This window comes from Panthera pardus, unplaced genomic scaffold, assembly GCF_024362965.1.
Source record: "Panthera pardus isolate Hobbes unplaced genomic scaffold, ASM2436296v1 HiC_scaffold_16, whole genome shotgun sequence".
Lineage (NCBI taxonomy): Eukaryota > Metazoa > Chordata > Mammalia > Carnivora > Felidae > Panthera > Panthera pardus.
Window position 1 is genome coordinate 126,259,192 of NW_026526721.1, and position 14,579 is coordinate 126,273,770.

Consider the following 14,579-nt stretch of genomic DNA (forward strand, 5'->3'; position numbering starts at 1 on the left):
GGGGTGGGGTGGGGTGGGGTGCAGACCCTTCACAACATCAGAGGCTATTCCCTGGTTGCAGTGGACCTGAGCTAGACAGACATCTTCCATTCCTTCTCTGGCCTTCTCAGCCCTTCTGAAAACAAACCAGTTTCTTGAGTATATTACCTCAAGATATTAACTCCCTAAATGTGTCTCCATATTCTATTTTTGGCCATTCCCTCCATCTCAGAGCTCACAGCAGTTGGAGCCAGTGTGGCTCAGGTGCCCAGAATTGGCAGAACCATCAGGCATACTCATCATACTTTACTATAATTTCCCAACTAATCTTTCTCCCTCACTCAACAGAGAGCAACTTGAGTGCAGTGACTGGTCTGATTCATCCTTGTGTCCCTAGAGCCTATTCCAGAAGACTACACAGAGCAGACCTTAGGGACTGGCATTTCTGTGCTCATCATGAAGGCAGGGCTACCTCAACCACGGTTTACACTGATCCCCATATAGAGACATCACGGTCAGTCTTGTGGTTTCATAGCTTCGTTGTTGAGAAAGAACATGGTCAGTAGTGCTGACCACTCCACTGGCCCCCTTCTACTTATGCAGTGTCATTCCTTTGAGTGTCTGGTGCCCTTTGCCTGGAATGGATCCTTCCCTGGGCAGAATTAATTGCTCTCTTTTCTGAGTTCCCAAAGGACTTTGTACTCAGTTTTTTTGATAGCACAGATCACATTGTGCTTTATTGGTTGTATGCATGGCTGTCTCCTCCTATGCAGGTATTCATCTATCCCAAAATTACTTGTCAAGCATCTTTTCCAGGCAAGGGGTATGAGAGGGACAGTGCAGGCAGGGCTCTGGCCCTCGTGGAGCTAAAAGGGAGGATGAATGGCCTAGACAATGGCAGGCACAGAGCAGGTTCACATCAAATATTCATTGAGTGGAATTGAAGATGTGGTGTCCAGAGAGGCTGGGCAGGGAAGGGGGCCAGAAACAGGAGTTGGAGGCACAGTAAGGGAGTTGATGTCTATTGTTATCATTCAGAGAGTGGAGAACTGGGAGGGGAGAAGAGTGAGCATAAACAAAGAAATCTTGTGGGCTGAGGCTGGGTGGGTGGCTGGGGGGATCTGGGGGAGGGGGTATAGCAGATTAGGTTGCTGCAAGGACAGCATTAATGAGGAGACTGCCATCCACAGGGCTCATCCGAAAGTGTGGCTACAAGTGTTCTGCCAGCTGTTTACATCTGCCATCACTGTGAGTGGACACGGGTCAGGAGATGCTGGGGGAGGAGTTGTATTATCAGGAGAGTGTGCAAGGAGCAGCAATGGCAGGTGGGCCCTGGTGCTGACAGTATTAACTGAGAGGAGGGTAGTGCACTTGGTTTTTAAAAATCAGATGGGTAAATGGAGGGAAGCCATCCCTGAGCAAAGAATCAAACAGCAAGGATGAAGCATCATAGGTTTGCACTCTCCCATCTAGGGAAGGAGAAAGCAAGGTGGGGAGCAGAAGGGAGTGGTACCCTCAGCCTCTGGGGATACCAATGTGCAGAGCTCATGCCTATGGCTCGTGCTAGAGTGAGGCTCCCAGTTCCCTGTGCGGCTTAACATGCCCCAGTGGCAGGCGAGGCCGCCAGCATGCCAGCTGTCAGGATTTCCCCACAGAGCAGCAGGAAGCCAGCCCCTTTGGAGCAGAGGAGTACCGGGGCCTGATCTTTCTTCCCAGTGAATCCTTTCCCACATAACTGGGCTTCCTAGGCCTGGGCATTGTGGGGAATTCCCCATGCCCCAGAACCTCATCAACCCGCGGGCAGGGAGCAGAAACCAACACGGCAGCACCAGCCACAGATGGCCACAGCTTCTAAATAAGCATTTCATTAGTTTGGAACCCAGGGAAAACTCGGTTCAAGTTATAGGGAAAAACAAATGAGTAAGGAGAGCCTGATTTTAAATCCTACTAGTTATGTTCAGCACGTCCATAAAAATAAGCAGAGCTCTCTTTTTAAAGGGGCCACTGTTAATTAGCTGCGGCGCCCATTCGAGCATTTTGTCTAGTTATAACGTGGTTATGCCGTGCTGGGGAAGAGGCTTACAGTTCCACATATCCTTTTTATGCCCACTCCTGTCATGCTGAAATTGGCTCCCTCACTCCGTAACTGTGCTTTATGTGGGAGCTGAACGGGAATAGCGTTACTTGTGTTTATACTCGCTGCCTGCCCCTGGAAGGCCAATTATTCCTCATTCCTCCTTCCTGAGGTTGGTGCTCAATTCCGATTGGCATAGACACTTGATTCCATTTCCACAAGCTGTGTGTTCTATTTCTCTTTTTCTTCCCTCACTAACTAATGCTTGGGAGTGCTTTTTGTGTCCTCTGTCTAACCCCCGATGGCTCATACCCAGTTCTTCATCTTTCCATGGGAATAGCAGGAATCCTGCTGTCCACTCCTCTGAGACCAGGCATCCAGGGGCCCCTTATCTCCCCTGACAGGCTTGTCCTCCCCAAGGAGGGGTTTAGACTGTGATTCAGAAGGCCTCCTGAATGCCACTGTGGTTAAGATATTTTAGTAGGTAACAGGGAATATGTGGGTCACTTGAGACCTGGTTTTGAGACCCAGCTGCACCACCCGTAACCTTGCTGAACCCCATCTGCAGGATAGGGATAAAGGCTTTGCTAAGGGGAGAAATGATGGCCACAGAGCTCCCAGGCATCTTATGACCTGCTTCTCTAGGTGTTCATCAGCTTGGGCTTACATTAGGTGTGAGACCAAGTGACCTTAAAAAACTTTTAAAAAGCTAAAGGGCCTCTTATTTCTAGCCTTATTCTGAGTGCAAAGATTCCTGGTTTCCGAGTAGGTCTTATTAGTTTAGATAACTGAGATGCTCTTGGAAGGACCCAGGGATCCTCATTAGTGCAATAGCTACTGCTGTTTGAGAACCTACTGAGTGTAAGTTCTGGTCCAGCAGTTTGTGGTCTTTGCATCATTTAATCTCTGTCATGGCTCTATATGGTAGATATTATTCCCATCTGCTGGACAAGGAAACTGAGACTTGGGGAGGTTAATAATGAGCCCAAGATCTCACGTTTGGTAAGTATGAGAGTGGATCTTTTCTTTTTAATTATTTTACTTTTTTTAAGTTTATTTTGAGAGAGAGAGAGAGAGAGAGAGAGAGAGAGAGAGATAGAGAGAGAGAGAAACACATGCATGTGAGCAGGGGAAGGGCAGAGAGAGAGAGAGGGAGCGAGAGAATCCCAAACAGGCTCTGTTCTGTAAGTGCAGAGCCCAGTAGGGAGCTTGATCTCATGACCGTGAAATCATGACCTGAGTTGAAATCAAGAGCTGGACGCTTAACTGAGCTACGCAGGTGCTCCAAGAGTTGGGTGTCAGCTGATCTGTTCACTACCAATTCCACCTTTCCACCATTTGTCACTATTCCTGTAGAAATCTAAGAATCCAAGTTGAGCAATTCCCTAGAGCAGCACCGTCTGTTAGAAAACTTTCCGTAATGATGGAAGAGTCCTATGCTGCTCTGTCCAACACGATAACCATTAGCCGCTTGAAATGTGGCCAGTGTGACAGAACTGAGTTTTGAATTTTGTTTAATTTATCTAAATTTAAATAGCTCACATGGGTAGTAGTGCTAGAGCCCGCATTTTGCTGATGCAAGTGTTCAAGGACACCCCAGGAACTCATAACCGTTGGCCCCCACTCAAGCTCCTCCTACCCTTCCCCACATATGGACAACACACTTAGTACCTACCTTCCCATATAGTTCTGCAAACTGTATATGGGTGTCACCTTCTGCTCATTGTGATATGACCAGGGCCCTGGGGGCTTTGGTTGGACAAAGGACTGGATGGTTCTCCATCCTGTTTCCTTTCCCACCTTCACTTTAACTTTTGGTTTCTGATCTTCAGTCTCAGGATCCCCAGTTTCCTATTCAGTTCTGCCCATAGCTAGGATTGGTGGTCCTGTTAGCCCTTTACAAGTAGCTGGTATTTAGATGCACAGGCTTTTTTTCACATTCTTGGCAGTTTCCGCAGCATGCTCTTTCTTTCTCCTTAAAATATCTTTTTCTTCTGGTTACAAAAGTAATGTATGTTGGGGTGCCTGGTTGGCTCAATCAGTTAAGTGTCTGACTTCTGCTCAGGTCATGATCTCACTGTTCAGGGGTTCGAACCCTGAGTTGGGCTCTGTGCTGACGGCTCGGACCTGGAGCCTGCTTCGGATTCTCTGTCTCCATCACTCTCTGCTCCTCCCCAATTCTCTCTCTCTCTCTCAAAAATAAATAAACATTAAAAAAATAAAAGTAATGTATTTTGATTATAGTTAATGTAGAAAATACAGAAAAAAACCCAGAAAGTGAGATGAGTATTTAGACACTATCACTTTTATAATTTGAGATTTTTCCTTCCAGATATATGTAGTCTTTATATAAGGAAAATATCATTTGTAATCTCAAATTTTATTTCCCATTAGATGGTGAATATTTTGTCCTGAAATAATACTTAAAAAAACTTGGTTTTAAACATGTATAAAGTACTTTCTTGTGTAAATATATTATAGTTTATTTAACCAATCTCTCAGGGGAGCATTTAGGTTATTCTGAGTGTTTTGCTAATATAGATAACACTAATGAGCATCCTTTCAGCTGATTCAGATAATTCTTTGTGTATATCTATAATCAGTTCACTGGAGCAGACTCCTAGAATTGCAACCTAGAGGTCAGAGAATGGGTGTTTTACAGTCCTTGCTGGGTGTTGCCAAAATTGCTTCTGAGAAGGTTTACCAACTTTTATTCCCACTGATAGGCTATGAGAGTGCCTGCCTGTGATAGATGAAGTGATCTGAGCAAATTCCCACCTCTCATATTCACCACTATATGTATGGAATTAGAAGATATTTCACTGATTCTTGTTGCGTAACAACTTACCCTAAAACTTAGCAACTTAAAACGACCACTTAATTTCATTCACAATTTTGTGGGGCAGCAACCTAGGAAGGGTTTGGCTGGGTGGTTCTTTCTTGGGGTGTCTGATGTGGTGACTTTCAGAAGTTGGCTGGGGCTGGAATCATCTGAAGGCTTGATAAGCCTGGAATTCTAAGATGGCTCACTCACATGGTTGCATTTGGTACTTACTGCTGCCTACCCCAGTTCTCCTGAGGCTGTCAACTGGAGTGCCCACATGTGATCTCTCTAGCATGATGATCTCAGGGTAGTTAAACTTCTTACATGGCATCTGGCTTCTGCCAGAGTGAGTGTTCCAAGAAATCCAAGAGGCAGCTGCATGGTCAAGCTTGGAAGTCATATAACGTCACTTCTACCATACTCTACTGGTTGAAGCAGTCATAAGTTTGTGCAGTTTCAAGTGGAGGAGATATAGACTCCTCCTCTTAGTTGGAGAAATATTAAAGACTTGAGGCCATCTTTTAATACTGCCATACAAGACTTCTTACATGTAAGCATGCCTGCATAGTATCACTGACATATTCACCATTAATGGTACTCAAGTTTTCAAAGGACCTGTGTCTAAGAAGGTATCTAAAGGCCATAGTGGATACGAATGATAGCTGTTAAGGGCCTTGTGTTGCATTAATGGATATGTAAATATGGGCACACATGAGTCGGCTAGGGGTTTAGTCAATGTGAATAACAGTCAAGGGTCCAGAGTCTGGGATTAAACTCTATCATTGAGCTGAAATTGGCTGGCAGAGATCCTAGTGAGGTAGGAAGACTCAGGTTTTGATGCTTCTGCTGGGGAGTGGCCTGGGAGCCCAGCCACAAGCCTGGCAGCTGTGACCAGCTGTGAAGTGGTTAATCCATTGCATTCACATGTTTGCATGGTGGAATCTCATCCCAGAACTGGGATAGAAGAACAAAAATTTAGTGCATCTGGCTTCCTGTTTTGACCTCTGAATTTCAGGGAACGGACTTTTGTTTTAGGAGTCTGAATGTCAAGATCTGACTGGATCAACTTTTGGCAAGGTAATAAAAGAGAGGAAATATCAGAAAGTGCTGGGAGTTACATGTTTTTGTTGGTAACTAAGTCTAGCTTGGAGCATCCATGCTGTCATCTCACAATATGTATCATCCTTGACTCAGTTGTCTTCATGTGCCCTAATCTAGCTTTGTTCCCAACTGGACAGAAGGCCCGGCCTCTTCCAAGGGCTCATGGGCAACGATCCTTTCCCTAAGATGGATGAGTATTTGAGATTTTTGAGTCCATAAGTCCCTGAATATTTTCCTCCAGAGTCATCTAGACACTGGTTAGGAATGAAGCTCATATCCTATTAATCACCTCTCGTATCCACAAAGCACACAATGGGGCAGCGTGGACCAGAATCTTCTAGGGGCCTTTTCAGAATATACATGGCCAGATACTACCCTGGATCTGAGAAATTAGATTTTTGGAGAGTGGGAAAGGGAATTTGACATGTTTATTTTGAAACAATTCTTTGACAACTAAAATGCATTGTGGGAGGGAGCATGGGCTTTAGCATTAAGGAATCTACTCCTGAAATCATTGTTGCACTATATGCTAACTTGGATATAAATTTAAAAAATAAAAAAAATTTTTAAAATGCCACTCTTCCCAAAGAGCATTGGTTTACAAGGTGTTTTATTTTGCATCTGTCATCTCTGTTGATTCTTGCAAAAGACAAGACAGGTGTTAGTACCCCTGTTTCACAGAAAAGGAAACTGAAGCACAGAGGGGTTAAGTGACAAGCTTGTAAATCTCAGAGGTACAATGAACCAAGAATTTCTGACTCTTCTAGAAATCATTCAGCAAGTTCTTTTCTCTGAAGACCTCACTGCCACTTCCTTAGCTGTTGCGTTCCTGAGGCTAACCAGTGGGGTGATTGGGAGATGTTGGATTGGTAGCTTTATGGGCCATAAGGTCTGGAACAGGAAGGCTCTGGAGCTTTGACTGAGCCACTTGCTCCATACACAGGGACATTTTCCTATCTGATTAGCTTGGAAGTTTAGGCTGAATTTGGGTTGTGAAGGTGACACATTTCTAGTGGGAATGCTGAGGCCATTAAGGATGCAGAGCACATCATCAAAAGCAACAACTAGCCTCCCCTCTTCTGAATGTAGGTTGTTGCTGAAACAACAAAATAAACCTTTATTTTACATTTATTTTGAAGTGTACGTAGGGGAGGAAGCCTGGCCTGCTGCTTAGAAGTGAATCTGGGCAGGAACCAGCTCTTAAAGACCAGGGTACATCTTTTGATAGAAAGTACAAGGGCCTATCTGGAATAAAAGAATTCATCCTTTGCCAGCAGGAGTAGGGGTTGCCAAATAAGTATTCCCCAATCCTGCAACTATAATTTCTTCACTTGGGAGGAGGAAAGTGAGGGTGAGAACCACATATGTAAGAATTAAGGGACTTCAGAGACCCCCGGTCAGCTTCCATGGTTTACAACATAGAAGGCAGGCTCTAAGAGAAAAATCCTGTGTAAGGTAACCCAGTGCATAAGTGGCAACAATAGAATCGAACCCCAGGACTCCTCCTTTCCAGTTTGGGCTTGTCTCATTATGTACCTTGCAGCAATCTAGAGCTCCAAATGACAGACTGGGAAAGAGGGTCACTATTTTTTTTTTTTTAATATTCATTTATTTTTGAGAGGGGGGGAGGGACAAAAAGAGAGAGACATACAGAACCTGAAGCAGGCTCCAGGCTCTGAGCTGTCAGCACAGAGCCTGATGTGGGGCTTGAACCCATGAGCAGCAAGATCATGACCTGAGCTGAAGTCGGACCCTTAACCACCTGAGGCACCCAGGTGCCCCAAGAGGGTTACTATTAATTCAATCATGCCTTCTCCAGTACATGGGACCCAGAAATCAAAGCAGAGTCAGGAATTTTCTCACTTCTAATGTGGTAAGTTTTCAGTTTTGAGCTTCTTCTTAGTGCCACCCTATCTCTCTTCCTTTGGTGGGAGGATGAGCTGTAAGTTCAAATAGGATGTCTTACAATTGGCCTGGTGAGCTTTGAGTGCATGGAGAGGTATCCAAACCACTTTTCCTGTCACATACCCAAAATTACCTCTGTAAGATCCCAATGTTCTCACTTAGAATGTAAAGCAATAAGCTACTATTGGTCACACATATTTCCAATTTTGTTTTCTTGATGAGTTTGAATGACCAAACAGATCTTCTATAGGGATAGAGGACAAGTAAGTTTGATGGCTGCAGGTATATTGTGAAAGATGTGAGCAGTGATCATTGTGTAGAGAAGATACACTTATCTGGGAGTTTCATGAGCCTACGGTGAAAGGAAAAAGGGACAGAAAACCACTAAAGAATGGGAATGTCAGGGAGTAGTAGCATCAAAGACTTCCACTGCCTAGTTCAAAATTTGTTGGAATTCATCCCTGTTGCCATGGGGCTTCCCACCAGGCAGCATGGCCATTAGGCTTTCAGGTCAGTGTTCAGAGAATCTGGTTCTCCTTTGGTTGAAGAGTGCATCTGCTATGTCTGTGTCTTATGAACCCAATATCAAGTCAAGTGACTCTCTGGAAGGATCTTGTGAAGATGTTTAGTTAAGTCCCTTCATTGGATAGGATTGGATAGGTCCTGAGAGACAATGTGATCTGCCCCAGACAGCTATGGGGGCATTGAGCCCAAGACACTTTTGTCTTGACTTCTTTCTCTTTCACAACATACCCTAAAAGATGCCACAGACTGCTGTCTGTAGTTAGTGATTGAACTTTATTGGCTTTGGCTTCTAATATCCGTGATTGAGAAGTTGGCTTTGGCTTCTAATATCCCTGAATTGGCAGATGTTGGGGCAAGGTAGAGACTTCTCACACCTTGCTTGGGCCCAATGATCGGGTGTGCTCAAAGGTATTTTCATTCTGAATGAATATTCCAGGACAGGTACATTAGCTGGTGAATTAAGGGAATGAGAAAAGGGAAGGAAAGTAAGGGAAAATGGCTGTATCTTACAAGTTACATGAGGATAGAATTTTTTTTTACAGCTCCATTTCCCAGAGAGAGTTCTTTGATGTGTGGGATATCCTTTGCAGAAGGAAAACCCAACCTGTCGACTCATCCTCATGCCTGATCATCTGACACCTTTGATAGAGGCCAACAATAATAATTTACATTTACTTAGCACACATTGCTAAGAAACTCAAAAACATATTATAAATGTCATGTGCTATGACAGGCGCTATTATCCTGAGAGAGATATTGCAACAAATCATTCAATAATTAATTTACAAATACCAGAAAACTGGAGGGTACTGGATGAAAACCAATGTGACTGTGCAGGGAACCAATCACATCAGACCAATTTAATTTCCTCCAATGTCAGAATGACAGGTCTGGAAGATAAGGCAAAAGCAATAGACGTAAAATATCCTGACTTCAGTAAGCCCTTTAGCTCTGTTCCATATGATGTCCTCATAAACATGCTATGAAAATATGGCGTAGCCTCTGCTATTGTTATTTAGTCTTTGATTTATCATGGTTCTCCTTCCCTAAAGAGTTGAGTGGAGTGCTCTGCAGAAAAATAACCGTTGCCTGGGAGAGCACTGGGAGGGTCTTGCTCAGGACCCCAGTCTGGCACGAGTCTTGTCAGTAACATGATTACAGAGATAATTCATGGTGACATATGTACTTCAACATTTGCAATGCTTAGAGTTGGATCTTAAGCCCAAGACTTTTGTTTCCAAACTCAGGTCATTTCCTGCTCTCCCGCTCTCTGCCTTGAAAGGAACTATTCCTTTCATTCAACTATCCCAGAGGAACAGTTTTCTTTCCAGGACAGTGATGAGGAGGTAGGACAGTAGTATTTACACTGGAGATTGGGGGACAGCTAGTTTCCTGAGGATAGATAGCCCCAAGCCCTTTGGCCTCCCAGCGCTTTCCATGGGAATTCCCTCTGTGGACTAAGAGATTGGTGGGTGTGTCTGCTGGTGAGCCCAAAGCATGTGTGATGCTGGGAGTTTGGTTCAGGTAAGGGCAGAATGACCAGGGTAGAGAAGGCTCTGCCTTCTCAGGGACTGAGGAGAAGATGGAATTCTACAACCCCCTGAGAGGCCCAGCTGTTAAGAGAGCCCAAAGGATCCTCAGAGAGCAAATGCCAGATACAAGTGGTCTCTGAAAGTGCTGGTTGACCTTGCTGACCAGTGGTGCAGGGTAGAAGAAGACTGCCCCTATGTCCTGTAAGGGGGGACAGTTGGGGAAGAGCTGCTTCCTTCCCCCACTAAAAAGAGGGGAGTGGTAATCATTTGACAGCTTATTTACTGCCAGCCTACTGGGAGGCAAAAATCCACCATCTTACTGGTGCCTTCTTGTTCGAGAGACCCTCCACCGCCCAAACTGTCTGAGTGCCTAGGGAATATATAATCATGAGTAGAAACAGAAAACTCATCATCCACTTAAGGGAATTTAGTAAACAACTAGAACAGGTGGCTTTTACTTAGGTAGAACAAAATGATGAGGCAGAAGAGAACTTTAGTAGGATAGAAGGAAGACTCTCAAAGAAAACTAGAGAAAACATTGATTTTCTAAAACAACAAAAAGCAATTTCCTTTTTTTAAAATTGTTTTTTAATCTTTATTTATTTTTGAGGGAGAGAGGGAGCCAAAGTGCGAGCGGGGGAGGAACAGAGAGTGAGGGGAGACAGAGAATCCGAAGCAGGCTCCAGGCTCTGAACTGCCAGCACAGAGCCCAGTGTGGGGCTCAAACTCAGGTTCGTGAGATCATGACCTGAGCCGAAGTCAGACGATTAACTGACTGAGCCACCCAGGCGCCCCCAAAAAGCAATTTATTAATTAAAAAAATTGATGGGCAAATTGTACAGGATACTGGTTGCTGCTGGGAACCAAATTAGCATTCTGGGTGAAAATATGGGATAAATAGCTCCCAAAGTAAAAACAAATATGTGGAGTTCATGGGCAAAAAGTTAAGAAATATAACTAAGAAATATAAAAGGGACACCCAAACAAACCAAGGGTTCTAGAAGTGTGTATGGAAAAATGATAATTAAGGAAATCCCAGAAGAAATGTTTCCTGACTAAAGAAAGATGTGGTCTTGAGTATGGATGGGCTTGCTGAGGTTGTCAGGATAGTTGCAAACAGAAATCAAGTGGCATCACTGAGCTCCAAAGGGAAAGAAAATTTCACAGGGTGTTGATGGAAAAAGATGGGTCATTTCCAAAGGAAAGAACTTTAGACTCATTTGCAATACAGGAAGCCAGAAGTCTATTGAACAATATTTACCAACATCTAAAGAAAAGGATTATGAGCTAAGAATCCTATTACCAGTCAAGGTAATTATCATCTCTTAGGGTATTCTGGACATATAAGGTACCAGTGAGCATTCTACCACATTCTACGTGCAAGGTCAAAATTGGAAGTGACCTTAAATATTATTGTAGCTTGCCCCCATCAATCATATTTATTTTTCCTTTGTGAGTGTGTGTGTTCCTAATGTGATAAAGGCAGGGACTCATAAGGGCAGGGAGTGGAGAGAGAATGTCAGGAAGGCTGTTAAAACCATGATGTGGGTTTTAATGCTTATTTGCATTTAGATGTGTTTACTGAAGAATTGAGTTGGCCATAATAAACATAATCCCAGGTCTGTATGAGACGGCCCCAGGGAAACCAATTTGGTTGCAGTGGAAGTTCCCAATGGGAGAAATGAGACAGTGCTGTATGGCTGGAAGTCCCTCAGAAGTTCCCACCTATGATTACCAGACTTGGCAAATAAAAATATAGGTTGCCCTGTTAAATCTGAATTTCATACTAACGGTGATTTTTTTTTCAGTATAAGTATGTCCCAAATATTGTATGAGCATCCTGTATTTTACCTGGTGACTTGATTCCCATCTTAACTTTCAACCTGGAGCCATGGAGAGCTACATTTTTCAGGGACTTTGGGATGTCATTTATAGATGGATGCTTAAAATTGGAGTTTCAATGGAAGGAAACAAGGAGACCTTAAAGCAAAAGATGGGGTTAGTGTCAATATGGGAGCCAGAGGAGTGGTTTCTGAATGATAGCACATCTCTCTCTGGGTGTGAGATATATTTGAATGGGTCTTGGTGTTTGTGGCATTTAAAAATCTCATTAATTTTTTTAAGTTTATTTATTTATTTTGAGAAAGAGAGAGAGAGAGAGAGAGAATCCCAAGCAGACTCTGCACTGTCAGTGCAGAGCCCAACATGGGACTTGGCTCAAACTCATGAACTCTGAGATCATGACCTGAGCTGAAACCAAGAGTCAGATGTTCAAGAGTCACCCAGTCGCCCCTAAAAATCTCGTTATAAAGATTGTGTGTGTGCACATGCATGGGCATGTGGTAATAATGGCTAATTTTCACCAAACACTTACCATGCCAGGAACAATGCTAAGCACTTTAGCTCATTTAATCTTTAAAACAACGATCGCCATTTTATAGACGTGGAAAAAAAAAAAACCGCTGACTTTAAGTGGCTTGCTTAAGGTCATACAGATAGCTGGTGATGGAGCCAGGACTTGAACCCAGGTTTGCCTATGCCTGGGAGCTGAGCTTGTGTCCTCTCTGCCATACTACCTCACAGTCAAGTGCAGCAAGCAAAAACAAAACCAAAAAAGCCCCAAAGGCATAGTGCTGACACTGTCTGAGGCTTTGTGACATTGGAGGTGGTCAGGGTGAGAAAGGTCAGGGTGGGCCAGATTAGCCAGGGAAGGCTTCTTGGCAAAAGAAACTCAGAAACCCTGTTCTCACAGATGGGTTTGGATTTGGGATGGTAAAAGAAATGAGCAGTGAGGACATCAACCTGGGCCAGTGGAAGGAGGGAGCCTGGTGGAGTGGGTGGCAAGGGTAAGCATGAAGTGGGTGGTGAGGGGGCTCCCCCAAAACTCAGAGGAGACAGCAGGAGCTGAGTTGGTCCAGTAGGGGAGAATGTTTGTGTTTGGTTTGGCACACAGAGTGACCACAGGACAGGTTCCCCATAAAGAGGAGGGCGGGGCTGTGTCACGGGTGAGGCGGGGAGGTGAATCGCCAGCGTGCAGTTGAAGTGGGGTGGGTGACACACAGGCTGGTGTAAGCTTAAGGTCAGTGGGAAGTCAGTAAAGGTTGTAAGGTGTGGAGTGGTGGTGGTGGTGGTGGGGTTGGCATGGGTGATAGGACTTGGTGGTGAAGTAGGTGTGGCAGGAGGGTGATGGGAGCATGCCCAGCAAGGCCACCTGGCAGTGCCCCTGAGTGGAGGGCACCAATAAGTGGACTAGAATGGGGGTGGAGGGAGGAAGCCTTGTTGGCTTCAGTGTGTGGGAGGCCATTGCCCCCAGGAGAGGAGGTGACCGATGGTACCTTCCCTTCTTGGCAGGTGCCAAGCTTAGAAACAGAGCTCCACACAAGCCTGGAAAGAATGCTCGTGGTAGTGGCAGGCAGTGACAGCACGGGTCTGTGTGCCTTGGGATCTCCTGGTCAGCTCTAGCAGCCCGTGAGCAGATCACCCCGAGAGGCTTCTTCACCCGCTGGATGGAGCAGAGCCCATGCAGAGACCTGGAAAAGGCAGGTTTAGGGCTGGATGCCTTTGAGAGAAGCTCATTTGACATTATGCCTCTCAGGCAGCATTTGCCCCACGCCTTGGTTTTACATAAAACCCGAATAGCCTTCCAGATCACCCACCGCCACAGGCCACGCACCGTCTTCTACCCCGACGGCGGGTAAGCAAAGTCATGGCCACAGAAGGCGGCTGAAATAAAATGTGTAATTGTGCTCCAAGACACCTTAATTGTTTATTAATTACTCCATAAATCATAGTGACACCTGTGTTTATGCTCCTGTTAATTCACTCTTGTGAGGGGAGGGATGGAAGCACACGACCAAAGAATAACTGTCCCCATAACTGTGGGAGAGAGGTACCTGAAATGGGACAGGGACATCAGGGCTCTCGGTGCTTCTCCCTCACTGTCAGCCTCAACTGCATTCACATCCACTTTTGGCCAAGACTGTAGTCCTGAAAGGGCTGCTGATAAAGAGTGCTAATAATTCTCATTAAAGGAGCCTTGATGGGGCGAAGTGGGGGAGGGGCTGAGTGCTCCACCTCCTCCATCCAGGAGCCAGTGAAGAGACAGGTTATTGTACTCATTTGACAAATGAGAAACTGAAACTCTGAGATTTTATCTGAGCCTCAGGGTCACACTGCCAGTTTCGTGGCCACGATGGAGTTTGAATTTGGGTTTGTCTGACTCCCAAGTGAGGTAGCCCTTGTGGGAGGGTTAGAGAACAGCCTTGGGAGGAGAAGGGAGCTTTCCTGTTAATCATCCCTGATACTTCATTTGTGTCGTGTACATTTATCCAAGGAAAGGCAAACTGTTTTCTAAATGATGATGGAAACAGCATTCATCCAGGTGTTTTGGCTGCAGTGTTCTGGTGCCCTGCCACTCAGACTGACTATCGCTGGTGTCCCCCTCTAACTGACCTGACCTCCATCCCAGACAGTCACCAGCTCCTGTCCCTTGGAGCCCTTCTCTGCACACATCTGTCTGCAGCCATCAGCGACTGAGCGCCTGGCCCTGGAGAGTGCGCCAGTGTTCCAGATGGTTAATAGAACTTTATTGCCACAATCATTCTTAATGCAGCCATTCCAAAGACCCTGTCTGGAAGGA

At 45.1% G+C, this 14,579-nt stretch overlaps 1 long non-coding RNA gene across 1 annotated transcript; it reads left to right on the plus strand.

The window, feature by feature from the left end:
• The first annotated feature begins 12,614 nt into the window (after positions 1–12,614).
• LOC109258239 (uncharacterized) lies at positions 12,615–13,702 on the plus strand. The gene is made up of 2 exons (XR_002076258.2): positions 12,615–12,786; positions 13,292–13,702. It is a non-coding gene; the product is annotated as an uncharacterized LOC109258239 (long non-coding RNA).
• The last annotated feature ends 877 nt before the right edge of the window (positions 13,703–14,579 follow it).